Source organism: Neodiprion lecontei, chromosome 5 (genome assembly GCF_021901455.1).
Source record: "Neodiprion lecontei isolate iyNeoLeco1 chromosome 5, iyNeoLeco1.1, whole genome shotgun sequence".
Classification (NCBI taxonomy): Eukaryota; Metazoa; Arthropoda; class Insecta; order Hymenoptera; family Diprionidae; genus Neodiprion; species Neodiprion lecontei.
The window spans coordinates 1,676,928-1,691,237 of NC_060264.1; the positions used below are offsets into that span (position 1 = coordinate 1,676,928).

Consider the following 14,310-nt stretch of genomic DNA (forward strand, 5'->3'; position numbering starts at 1 on the left):
TATGACCGCGCACACATCTTACAATCATTCCGGGCTGTATACCGAGCTGATAAATCTGATTACACAGCCATTATCGGGCTTTACTTTGTGATTTCAAACAAAAGCTTGAAATGAGGGTTGCGGCTGGCGGTCCTCGTCCTCTCCCGCAGGACGACCCCCCGGTCGGAAGGAAGGAAGGAGGGTGGGAGGGAGGGAGGGAGGGAGGCAGGAGTCGGGGAGGCACTTCTTCCGCCTCAGTCACCGCTGAGGGGATGAAAAATTTAGATTGCATTAGTAAAGCACGGAGAGTAAAAAGAGAGAGAGACAGAGAGAGAAGAGAAGAGAAGAGAGTTGCTCGACGGATTCCTTCGCGCGTCCGCGCTAAAATTGGGTCACCCGCGGCGATTCGTGTTGCGATTTTCTCCCCGTTATTGAAAATACAAAAAAAAAAAAAAACCCCCCAATCTAGGCAACGCCGGGCCCAACTATCGAAGAGTACAGTACCTATCGGAATGAATTATTATCCGAGATTCGCGAGCGCGTGGAAGATGAAGAGGGTCGGATGAGCGCGGGGGGAAAAAATAGCTGAGCATTGAGCGCAAACAAGGGTAGCAATTTCGCGGAGGGGGCTCAAGGAGTCGAGAGGCCGACCCTGCTGGAGCGGGTTAAGGGCTGGGAGTAGGCCGGGGGTGGGTGGCGGGATGGAGGTTAAGACCGCTTTAGAGCGGGCACACTCCCCGGCCTGTGGCGCAGTCACACGATACTTTTTAATTTAGTAAAAATGCGCATTCAACCCGCCGAGTGGCTCGCTGAAGGGGGTTGACGGGCTGCTCGACTTCAATGGAGTCACCCTCGGCCGTAACGGGGAAAGAAAATCTCGTCGAATGGGCACTGCGTTATAATATACTATACCTACCCACGCAGATACGGATACATTTACCAAGTGTAATTGACACAGATTTATAGCTCGGGAAGAAAAAATGACAATAATTTCAAATTAGAAACTGCTTGAAGATTTCTTCTTTTTCTTTTTCCAGTGAAGTTCTCGTAATCGGAACTCACCCGTCTTGCTATTTATCGTTCGATTTGCTAGAATCACAGTAGGCGAAAACGTATGGAAACATATCAGGGCAAGAGTAGCGGATTGATTGAATGAGATGTAGCGATGAAATTTGAATCGATCGGGAGATCGCTGCTGACGAGGAGATCAAAAAGAGAAACAATTTTCGCGGTAGCGTTTTCTCACCGCAAGGCCTGCAATCGGCGTTGTCTTAGTTCTCGGGTGTTCGAGGATGGAATACGGTGAAAATGGGAGCGAAAGAGAGAGGAATAGTAAGCAGGCAAGAGAGTATTTTCTTCATTTTTATCAGGTTTTCCGAGGGGATGAATATTTAAGGGGAGCGGACTTAATCTGCGCCTGGGGATTCAACAAAGACGAGTATCGCAAAGTAGCCGCCATAGGGGTGGGATGGGGTGTGGATGAGGAGTTTTAAGGCCCGGAGGCAGCGCCGTGTGTTTCCTTAAATATTTTACCCGTGTTATCGTCTATCCACCTCGAACTTTGTCTCATCGGGAAATTTCCGAGCTTGAATCGTTCGTCGTTTTATTTATTTTTATTTATTTTCAAAAAACCATACAATAAACTCCTTCACAGTTTCCTTTGAGCCTCGATTTCGCTTTCCTCCCTCAATCTTCAACTCGCGTTTCACCCCGGATCTTCTCTCCCTCCGACAAAAGAAGCAGACAGTCTTTGTTACCGGATACCCATCGCCTCGTTCGCCCATCCGGTTCTGGCATTATTTTTTTTTTCTTTTTTTTTTTTTTTAATCGGGTAAATAAATCGTTTGATTCAATTATCAGCGGGCCGGCGCCCCGGGAGTGCAGGGACGAAGAAAGCTTCTTTTTGCCCTGCTTAAGAGTTTCACAAGTATATATACACACGTATACCTACATATATATATATATGTATATAAAAGATAGGGGGCATGTAAGAGGCTTAAATCGGGGTTAAACGCCACCCCGGGTCTCCGCGAGTAGTCATCGCGAGCTCTGACGCCCGAACTAATTACGCTAATGGATTTTCTCCTCGGTGCTACTGTTTCGCAAATACAAAAATAATACGGGGTCCCAATTCCCGCGTCAATTTTCGCTCCGCCGATGCTGAACGACGGAATGTAAAAAAAAAAAAGGAGAAAAATAAAGGTAAAAAAAAATTTCAAGCATAAGCAGGTATGAAACCTTACACGAGGGAAAAATCGGGTTTGCAATGGGAGTGGGGGTGGAGGAGGGGGTGAAGGTGACAGGTTTACCGATCTCTTATCGGATAGGAGAAGGGTAGAAGTAGCCAGGGGGTGAAAATATGTAAGGAAAACAGACGGGGGAAAGAAGCCGGTGTCGCACCCCCGCGCATCGAATCCGTCAAATTGGTCCCAAACGCGATAAACTCTGTACCATCGGCCCGCAGCTCGCTCAAAAGCCAGCGTCGGGGAATTGAATTTAAATGTGCCACTCTTTCGCCCACCCCATGCATCGAAACCGGTGCCTGAACTCGCCTCACTCAGACTCGTACCGACAAACAGATGGTAGATTGATTTCACTCTCTCTCTCTCTCTCTCTCCATCTCTCTTTCTCTGTCTCTCCTTCGCGGTTCGATCTCATTTCGAGTTATTAATAATATCTCCAGGAGGTTAGCATTTCCGGTGCCGCAAAGCGAGCGTAGGGGCGGGAAGGGTAGGGAAGGGCACGACGAAGCGATCGGTCCGCTTCATTTCTGTATCACTGGATATACGTGAAACCCCCCTCCCCCCCTTCACCCCGCCGATCCGCGGTGGGCCCGAGTTGCACAGATGGAAATACCCTATTTATATGCAAATTCTATATTTGTCGCACAACGAAGCGAAAACGGCGGCACCGTCTTGACGAAAGAAAGATTTGCCCAACCCGCACCCTCCCCTCAACCTCTCTTCCTCCCCCCCGCCATCTACCCGTAACCCTTAAAAAAAAACTTTTCAATATTTTTCAACGCTCGATCTCGCAGGGCGTAGAGAAAGTACATGCGTGAGTGGTTTAATCGAGTTACGGAGTCGAAGGGCCTGAATTTTTGTCCGATCTTGGATACTTGAATGGCTAATTCGCACTTTTGGACCCACGCGAGAGAGGTGGGAAAATTTTTGATCTCTCACGCGGTTTGTTGGTTAATAATCCAGGAGTATGCAGGGGTATTTATTCTGGAGCCCTGGTTCGCTGTTTACATTGCATATCAAATATGCAGGTGTCGCGCAAGGAGGAAGGAAGGAAGGAAGGAAGGAAGGTACGTCGGGCTCAGGACTTACCGAGGTGCGTCGAAAACGAGGGTGATTAGACGGGTCGGAACGGCACCCGCGAGTCTCATGAGAGAGGAAAGACGCCGCGACGTCTTGGCGTACCTTGGTATAGGCAGTTTGCCGAGCGGCAATATCGCGTTCCCTTAATAAACAGAAGGTGAAAGAAGGAGGGGAGAAAAAAAAAAAACAGAAACCAAAAATCAACAGCAAACGCCGTATTGCAAGCATACTTTTTTAATTTTAATTCGTACGCCCCGTCCTTGCCTTTTGAAGTCGAAAATATTCTTTACTCTACGAAGAAAAATTAAGAAATTCTTTTCCTACCAAAAATGAAACGGTTCGCTCTCCGAGAAAGTATTTTTCCGCGACCGCTAAAGAATTCGTCGAGATAAGAATAAGGCGAGATATTCATGTACATATACTATATATAGGTATATACATATATATATATATGAATGTATATAACGAAGGGAGAAAAGGGAGGGAAAGAGGCAAAGAAATCCGAGCACAGAACATTCCAGGAAAAATGATTATACAAAGTTTGAAAAACTTTTCGCCGCGCCGAGTACGAGATATTTCTCTACCGTGACGTCACTCCGCACCCCCGCCACCAAAAACGCCCGCCACCCCCGGGGAGTGAGCCATTTAGCGTTTGTCCGCGCAGAGCGAGCACAGCTTGCCTACGGTTGAAAATTATTACACACTCAACCTGCGTTATATTATATAGATATACGTACGTATGTACCTGTACGATGTCTAGCACAGCACTGTATGAACATTCAGCTCTATTTTCCTTCTCTCGGTTCTTGATTTAAGGATTTTATATTCAATTTTTAATTCCACCTCGATACAAACAGAAAGTTAATACTAGAAGTTAATTTTTCGAGAGTTACGAAGGACGATAATATCGAATTTTAAAAGGAAGGGAATATATCTGTTATGTAGCAGAATTTTTTGAATTTCAAAAGTTGACACATAGAAAAACGAAAATGCAGAAAGGTAAAGTACAAGAAACTAGAATACAGATTCGTCAGAACTTTGCTATATTTCGAATTTCTAAATTTTGAAAATTCTTTACGATAAATTAATGTATTTTTAAAAATTCGACATTGTAACCGTGCTATTTTCTAGTTTCCCGTTCCATTTTTACCCCACACCCCAAAAAATCGCTCGGGAACGGAGGAATTCGGAATCCGGAAGCCGAAGATCGATCTGAGAGTATTTTTCAGGGGGAATTATCACCGTGTACCAACCCCGACTCCCTTATCCGATCACACACATCCGCATGTATTCCCCGGGGATTAGAAGGATCCGTTAAGCCGTGCTGTCGGATTGGGTCCCGTCTTCGGATTCGCGGGCGCGAAAAGAAGTGATTGCCTTATTTATATTTGGCCAAATAACTCGCGTAGCCCGAGTTACGAGCACCGATCGAGAATCTGCAGAGACGAGTAGACGAATGGCTTAATATGATAAATTATGTCGCGTCAAATCCGTAACACGCGTTCATTTGTATGCCGTTAGACATGTCCCTGCCAACATCGCTCATCCCTTATTGCCTCGTTCATCGGTTAAATAAAACCAGCCAACAGCGTCGTCGAGGTTCCTCTTTCATTCGTCCGTTTTTGTTTTCTTTTTTTTTTTTTTATTTCCCTGCTCTTTGTTTTTGCTTCCATCCCTTTCTCTTTCCGATTTTCTTCAAGGGCTCCGCGGATGAAAGACGGACCATTTCCAAGTTCCCAACTCTTCCTCCCAAGTCTCCGAAGAAGCCGAAGTCTCTCGGGCATTTCGGTGCATTCGTAGGCGCCCTTACGCGTGTGTCGAGGGGGGTTTTGGGGGGGGATGAATACCGAAGATTTGTGGTTTCCTGAGCTTCTCCGCAGATCTCTCTACTAGTTTCCCAATTCCCATTCGAACCCCGCTATCGGGGTGAGTCTAGGCGAGCGCTCTTCTGATATCGCAAACTCGGAGCGCCGCGTCGGTTTCAAGTACGGCTACAACTAGCCGGTTTCTGCAGGTGGAGATTGCCTCCTGACGTTTGATAGATTCATGGTTATTGGAATCGGAGTTGCGCGGCCGCGTCGCGAACAACCGTAAGTTGACTTATCGCCTGGCCTCGCGTGTAAATCAAACCTACACCCGAAACGCGGAATATACACATTTACAGGGAAAAGAAAGGCGACTCTGAACCCAGAAAACAACGCCAAGTCCTTCGGCCGAAGAATTTCCCGCCGAAATTTCACCAAGACAATGATTTTAATGGGAAAATGAAAGTTCAAAGAAAAGAACGGATGCAGCTTTAAGAGGGTTCAACGCGATCCCATTATCTGGGGTGCAAGGAGAACCCGAAGTCCGGAGGATCCGATCGCGGACCACGCTATCTTCCATTCCCTCTGTTTTCCCCATCCTTCTTTTTCTTCCTCACACCATTTCGACGCGACCCCGGTTCGTGCCACCTGAATTCGAATTCCCAAACCCTAAACTGTTACAGTCTTGGTTGACTTTGTATTCCTTAAAGTGGAAGAAACCCACCTTCGCTACTTTAAACGCATGTCGTCAACAAGTATCGAACTGTGTCAATACAAGAGTTCCTAAAGACTTGCGTCCGGAAAGATCTCGATGATACTTTTTTGTGGCTTTAAATTCCGTTGCATAGTTCCGACAAGTCATTTCTTCGAACAATGGATTCACAGAGACAAATCCCACCCACCAAAATGGTGGGAAAAAAATTTCATCCCGTAGCGAGCAAGGATCGAGACCAGAGTTTGGGAACTCGTCTCTAGCGTGTAGAAGCGCATCGTTTGACGTCTCTGTGAAGTCGAGATCCCCGTGGAAGGTTCAGGAAGCGGAGATGGGGTTGGAGGTGGAGGCGGAGAGGCGCACAGAGGCGAGGTTTACTCGGAGGAATGAAACGGGCAACGTCGCCGTGCCTCTCTCGTCGGAAATTACGATAGCCTTGCCGATCCGGGAAGCCGGGAGTCGGGAGTAGTCATTTTTCGTTCCCTTTGCACGCCGGCAAACATCTCACAAAGGTACTCAACTGTATTGAATGTCATCGATTAAGTACAGCCCTCCCCCGCGCCGGGGAGTTCCCGGGGATGATCGGAGCCTTTAGAAATCGGCCTCGTCAATGCGACGAGGATAAAATCTAATTTGCTGAATCTGTGCGCCCGCGACATACGCGATAGCCGGCGACGGAATCTCAACTGCGGCGAATCGAGAATATAATTCACAGAAAATGTTAAAAGTAAGACCGTAACTAACCGTAAGACTTGAAACTTGGAAGTCAACCGCGCATGCCCAAGTTTTATCGGCTGTTCGCGCAGGCTGGCCATCCCGAGTTTCAGCTGTCAAACTGTTTCTGCTAGCGATATGGTTCGTACGAATTTTTGAGGTTAGGATCTCGAATAATCGAGACGGCGACTCTGAAAGGTTTCGGAAGCATTTGTTGCCGGGTCGGCAAGTCGATTCTTCGAAGAACGGTCGGAATTTAATGCTTACGCTCTTTGAAAATTCAAACGTAGACATTTTGCGTAGGTTGGCCGGCCTGCGTCGCAGACAAGAATATCGCTGCGGGAACATTTCGCCGACCAATAAGATTTAATTATTTGGCGCATGCGCGGTTGATTTTCAAGTTTCAAGAGATTGTCCCGGTGTATTATGTACACATTGCACTCCTTTTATAATTCCGGATGAACGAATTGCAGAGAAATGAGAAAAGGAAAGTGGGAAAGAAAGGGGCTGCCGGTGGGTTCTGCTGGCGCTGAGAAATGACGCTTGAAAAGACAAACGTTTTTCTTTGAAAAACGGTTCCGCGGTTGCCGCAGCAGCAGGAAGAAGCCCTGCACGATACTGTTAAAGTCAGGCTTTTCGTCACTCGTGGCTTTGACATTGACGTAGCTTGGAAGGGTGGCTCGCTAATGTCGTAACCAAGTGTCATCACCCCCCTCTTCGTCCTCATCCTCCTCCTCCTTCCACACCTTCTGTTCGCCGCCGAAGGAAGAGGAGCCCGCGAAAATCAGACGGGATTTTCGCAAGGATATATATCGAGACGACGCTGCCGCATCGCGTTCCGCATTTTCTCTCTCCCTCTCCGTCTCTTCCGTCTCTCTCTCTCTCTCTCCCTCTCTCTCTCCGTCTTTCGTCAGGATTGACGACGCGAGCCGTGAATGAGCCGCGACGTGTCCCAGGCTCCTCCGGTACCACGGCACAAAGAGACGAGACGCGGAAGCTGTCTGGGATATCGAAGAGCTTGCTAGATGATCGTCTCTCCTCCAGACTTTGCCGAGGTATTTAACGAGCAGCATCTCCAAGCCCGACCCGACTCAGATTGCAAAATCACTTCGCGACACTGCACATCTCCTTGGGGTTGGATTGTTTTTCTCTCTCGCTCTCTCTCTTTTCTCATCGCGATCAACGATAGGAACATTCATCAATATTTGAGGATGTTTGCCCGAATTGGAACACACCGCGTCCATTGTCACTTTTAAGCGAGGATTATCCATGCATCCTTTTCGCAATGAAATAGTAATCGTTGCGTATATCATACCTACAAGAAGACGATGGACCGAGATATCGGATTAAGTAAGTGGAGATCAGTGAAATAGCAGAGATAATATTTAGCGAGTTGGTTTATAGTAATTTGCAGCAGCAATTTGTCGGCCAATTTAAAACGCCATCTAAATGCATATTTCATCGGACGGTTATGGTATAAGTATATAAAGCGTCGAATTTAGGAAGGCTGGCGGATGCTCGTCCCATTAAGGAAACACATTATTTTTACCCGTAGGGCGGACGCCTTCATGCGACGAAGTTGATTTTCCATTTTTTCCATTTTTTTTTTCTTTTTTTTTTTTCACCACGTCCTCATCTTTTTTGTTTTCGCGAATTTCTTTTCCGCTTCTTTCACATTTCTATTTCGCACGCTTCGAGATTCGAACGATCTCGTTCGGTCGCCTCGCGTATCCTGCAAGAGAGCTCTACCATCTTTTAGCCACCTCTGCAAGGTGCAGCAGCAGGCGGGCAATTTTATTCTCGTAAATAGGTATCTCTATAAGAAGGGAAGAGAATAAGTAAATTAGGCCGGTCGGGTCGACGCGGCTGATAAGGATCTCCCTCCTCCCCATTCACTTGGTCGTTTTTTATTTCTCTTCTCGTCGTGCTGTATCGTTTTTCTTTTTTTCTTTTTTTTTTATTTTCTCCAAGCTGAGTGAGGGAATTGAGACGTCATCAAGCCGCGCCTCTTGGCTGCTGCCCTCGTCCACCACCCCTAGTTCTCTCCCCCCTTGTGTTTTTTTTTTCTTTTCTTCTCTTCCTTCTTTCTTTTTCTCACCGTAGCTTCCCATCTCTCCGCACCTCGTCGAGAGTTAACGTTAAACCAACGTACACTCCTTAGAGGTCTTTTAGCAGGGCGATCCACTTCCTTTGTTTCGCTTTCATGAGATTTTTAAGTGAGCCGAGATGAGGTTTAAGCGAGATGCTTGTACAGGGCGCGGTGTGAAGTACAGAGGGACGGGAAAGGGGCGCCAATTATCGTTACCCTCGTTCTTCCCTACCTACCCAACACTACACCGCTTCCCCGACTTATCAGAGAAGTAAGGATAAAGTAGAATAAAAAGAATTAGATAAAAGATAGAGCGTAACAGATCTTGGTATAAAAATAAAATAGGTGAAATAAATTAACAAAACCCCCATCCGTATATTTTCCGAATCCAGATTGGGCAGGATAAAACACATAGCGGTGAAAGAAATCACGCGTTTCGTTCTTATGATCTGGTCGAACGGTCAATAAATACCATAAACGCGAAAGTGACGCCCTGCGTCTACATGTGACGTTATATCCTAGTATATACGTATATATGGTATTGAATCAAAAAGTTTGCCTACAGGATGAGCATTAGGAAAAAATCCACGTCCGTAGTATACGTTTGGGATTCTTCCGAAGGTATTTGTATCGTTTCATCGTTTCTCAGTTCCCCGCATGCAGCGGCACGCGGATCGGATGGCATCATATTATTGGTTTTATGGCCAATAAAGGAATGATGGCCCGGTAACGTGCCCTGCGGTCCCGTGCCTCGAATCCCTTCGCCACTCTCTTCCTCCTCTTCCCTTCCCTGTCCCGCCCACCGTTGTCCAGGGGCCAAAAGCCCCGCCGATATTGGCACGAGCTCGCCGTTCGTTCAGCGACTCTGTCTAGGTGTCGTCCGATTGGTTTTGTGCCCGAGATATAGTCCTGGGAGTCCCCGACGCAGTTAACCGACTGACCGGTGCTGCCCGCCCTTTGGGACCCTTAGACCTTCATTTTACCACGAACCAGCCGAAAAAACAAAGTGGAAACTAAAAGCGGAATACGAGAGGTATAAAGGGCGAGGTGTAAACAAGTTTCGACGCGGAAATCGCGGCTTGTGGAAAAGAAAAAAATGGTCTTGATAAAAAATTTCGAAATTCCGTTCCTGTACAACAACGAAATAAATCAATGGGCAGAATTCTCGGTGTCGAAGATCGAAACGAATGAAAGTCAAGATTTGAAGTTTCGACTCTGTGCAGTCAACAGACTTGGTACAAGAATTTAAAATTTATTCAACCGTGGATCGCTTTCGATTATAATGTGAGAGTCGACGATATAACACCCTTTATCATCGTTTAGATGATGACTCGGCTAGTACTCGGATTTATGCATACTTAACGGATATTACCTGTGCTACGGATTTTTAACTTAATTTTCACCGCCGTTGCGACCTTTTATTGATTTTCTTTCACACTGATAGTTTCATCTCTGATATGAGTTTACATATAATTAAATATAAGCGTTACTTTAATTTTCTTTGTAAATAAATATCTCGTGCAACTTTAGTCGTGTCCCACCCTATTTAATAATAACAATATTTACAGTTTTCTGAGGAGTACCAAAACGTCAAATCTTGACTTCTATTCGTTTCGACCTTCGACACCGAGAATTCTCCACACATTACTCGAGATAAGGTCGAGAAACCATTTAACAAAATAACTCCCCGTGGAAGAAACGTTCTCACCCTTTTCCGCTCGTGCAAAAGTGGCATCCTGCGACCCCCGCACTTGTTTCTTTTTCACCGTCTGTGATCCGTCTGAGTGTCCAGCGTTATCTGTTGGGGACAGACGTGTCGTAAGCCGAGATTACAACCAGATTAGGTCCCCACCCCTTCCCCCGGTTTCTCGTTCCTGTAGGACTAACATCTCTCTCTCCGGCATCACCCCTCGGCGTCCCGTTTTCTTCACCCGGAGTAGCTTGCTTTTTGCATGGCGTATCGAGACTATGCGCGGGTATGCGCATATACACGTGTTTCCGCAACCCCGCCTATCGTTCTTACACGTACGTACGTACGTACAACGCCTGGGGATGGAGGGTAGGAGGGTAGGGGGGTGAAGAGTGAATACATTTAAAACGGGAATACGATTACGTAGCGGAGGAGAAACAGAGGAGCCGGATTTATTGTCGGAAATTCAAACGCTTGCGAGTAATGCTGAGTATTTTATTTTATATATGTATATATATATATTTTTTTTTTTTTTGTTTTTGTTGCTTTTTTCAACGCCGCGGTGTCATCAGCGGCCGGTTCGACTCCTGATCTCCGCATCAAACTCGCGTCTGCGTCACCGTCTGTATAAATATATTATATGTATGTATTAGGCGGGAATAAATTTTCGGTATATAATAAACCCGTTCGCTGTATGAATAAATGACGTCTGAGATCAGGTGAATGTATAAGCGAGGGAAATGCGGATGGATGCGGCGAAGGATCCTAGAAGTGGATAAAAAGTCGGAAAGCTTCGGTATCTCGACGCCTACGTTCTCCGGAGGCCAACCTCGCCGGAAAGAACCTCTCAAATTTGTTTTCTCTCCTCGTTTATACCATTTAACTTGCAAATACCTCCGTTGGGGCCCGGCGTATCTCTACTTACCGTGCGTGTGTCGCCTCGGAAGAGCTGAACAAAGAGTAAAACCGATACACTCTTCGCTCCGAGGGTCCTTCGACGAAATAAAAAAACCTCACACCCTCCCAGATCATTCGGTAATCGGTTGCGAACTAAGAACGGCCAAAAATAATCGAATTTCGATTATTATTTAAAAAATTAATCGGGTTTAATCGATTACTTTTCCTCACAATCGGTTTATGTTTTTTACTTCCATGAACGACGCAAATACGATATCAATTCATCGGATTCAAATATCAATTATTACTATTTTCTTACTTACTAAGATACCTATTTGTATACCTATGATATGTGAATATTTTTACCTGAAATTGAAAAATATTTTGAATCAAACTGTAAATTATTAAAAAAAAAAAAAAAAAACTTCTGCTATTAAGACTACATACTGAAATTTATGAAATTTTGGTTTCAGATGCACCGTTTAAAAAAAATACAATATGATCGATCAATCGATTAATTTTAAACGATTCAATCGAGTCGTGTTCGATTATTTTTTTTTTTTTTGACTCGATTAATCGATGCATCAAATACTTTTAGCTTAGTGGAGAACGGCGAACGAACTAAACATTGTTTAGAAAATCACCTATTCATTGTTAGAATCGATTTCACAAGAACAGCCTTCTTCAGCCCCGTGAATATTTTATTACTAATAAACGGTCAATCATTTTGACACCAAATCCGAACAACTTTGTTGATAACCATTAACCGTGAATTCTCGAATCTAATAATTCTAAATAGTTTTGATTATCTTCGTCGATAAAAGAAAAATCGTGTAACAAATAGACTAAGAAAGAAAACGCCAACGTAACACGTGTTCTTTATTTTTTCAAAAAATAGGGAACGATTTTTTACACTCGAAGGAGAAAAACCCACCCATTTTCCTTACCCTCGTAACCCTTAGGGCGAACGTCGCGATGATGGTGGAAGTGGTTGCGATCAGTTCATGGGTTGGTATTTTTGACTCGAGTCTAGTAAAGGCGCAGGGAATAGATGCAGCTTTACGACGATACCCGCAATTCTATTTTCCCGTCTTTGCCGCAAAATCTCAGCTAGTTTGCCGAGGCTGCGGATCCAGCGTGTCTTTTACTGCCGACAGTCGCTAGTCGGACGGTCACCGAGGCCTCCGACGTTGGTACTAAATGCACCCTAATCCATTCTCCTTTCACCCCGGAAGACAGGCACCCTTTCCTTAGACGACCAGGCTCCGTTGTCTTTCCAACATCCTCGGTAACCCGCACCGGGCGTCGCATGACCGGGACATTAAGACATTGTTCGCATGATTTACAGCCGAATTATATTCACGTGCGGACCGTATATTAAACATACATTGTTAGTTAACCCTTACCGCGCCTCGCCTCGCCTCACCCTGACACCAGTCCTGAACTAAGGGAAAACACAGCGGCTTCGAAACTCCCTCGACTATTCCACCCCGTCCTATCCTATCCTATCCTCTCCTATCCTATCTTAACCTATCCTATCCTAGCCTCTCTTCGTTTCTCTTCGCCTCTCTTCTTTCGGCCGTAGCCCCAGGCGCTCTACTCACAGAATAATGCATGCAAGAGGGCGCAATTATATTCTCCTCGACCGAACACCCTTTTCCACAACGATCGACCGCATTTACGAGACGTTCGTACTGTTGACTAACAACACGGGTCTGCAAAAAATTTATACTTCTTTTTCCAGCTGCATGGGATGTTTTTTTGGTAAATATTATGGTCTCGATTGTGCTCACCCCAAAAATGAATTCCATTTTCCTCCGTCGCGTACGGTATTCTTGCAAAATACAAGGTGTTTGCGTAAAAAAAAAAAAGCGTAACAATAATGAACTAAACAAGATTTTTTATAAAATTAGGCAAAAAATTTCTTTATGAAATGAATACGACATTCCGTGATCATTCTTTTCAAAAAAAACCTTTGCAGTTTTTTCGTTGCATACCTGCAGTGCAATCAGTCTCGAAAAACTTGATTTCACGTCCTCCACATCACGTCTGGACAAAATGATCCAGTAAATTTTCCAACCCACTCCTAATAGTAACAACCTTTGCGCGCGAACGAAAGTCGAAACGATTTTAAAGATGCCGTTTCAGCGTTCAGCGGATAATCGCGTGAAAAACTTGTTCGAGTCATGCACGTCGTATCAAAGAGAGAGACTTACAATAATGAGAATGAGAGGGGGGTGAGGGGATGAAGTCACGGTCTCGTTGAGTAAGAAGCGAATCCCCTGACGTAGGTAAAACTGTTATATGTATAGAGGGTGAAAAGGGTTGACTCGGGGTTCTGGGGATCGGGGTTCATCTAGCGTCGGAGTTCGACGCCGGACGTCGGTTGGCATTGCCGGCGGGTTCCTAGCCACCGACTGGATGCGGCATGGCGTCGACATTACGCGTTCGTTCGTTCGTTCGTTCGTTCGTTCGTTCGTTCGGTCGTTCGTTCGTTCGGTTCTGTTCGGGGCAAATGGCAGCGGATGATTGATCGCTTGGCTAATTGGATGATCGATGGCGCGAGTTCATCAGCGGTGTTGCAAGGCTACACTCGTTTTGCGGGGGGCGGAGGGGGGGGGAGGTGAAAGCGATCCTGGGCCTTCGCCTCACCGCGAGGGCTGCCCAGGGTCGCCTACCGCCTCCCGGGAACGACCTCATGCTAATATTCTCCTCGTGCGGTATCTCTCATTAGTTATCCCTCGCGATTAGACTCGACGAGTATCACCCGACACCGCTGGCTGACTGACTGCCCACCTACGCCACCTTTCCGTGTCTTGACCCTCGCCAAAACTATCCCCATTTACCGTCATGGGGCGGGGGGCGTTTTAATCTCCTGCCTTCAAAGATTGCAATCCTCAAACATCGCGTGTTTCAGCAAAACTATTCGATCCCGTTTCAATCGATGTATCGTATTGTATTAAATTGTATTTGGAATTATAATAGGACCATGATGTGCGACGACTATCGAGTAGTTTTCCGCAAAAGACGCCAATGCTACCAAATCCGTTTGTCAAACTTGTTGCGCGTGGTTTGTGCTATTGTAAACTGATCGTTCAAAT

The 14,310-nt window shown here is 45.8% G+C and overlaps 1 protein-coding gene and 1 long non-coding RNA gene across 4 annotated transcripts in view; one reads left to right on the forward strand and one right to left on the reverse strand.

Moving 5' to 3' along the window:
- The window catches only part of LOC107220271 (AT-rich interactive domain-containing protein 1A), a 270,178-nt gene that overhangs the window by 175,562 nt on the left and 80,306 nt on the right, over positions 1 to 14,310 (forward strand). The gene's annotated exons all lie outside the window — the stretch shown is intronic.
- The window catches only part of LOC124294650, a 119,434-nt gene that overhangs the window by 16,754 nt on the left and 88,370 nt on the right, over positions 1 to 14,310 (reverse strand). The gene's annotated exons all lie outside the window — the stretch shown is intronic.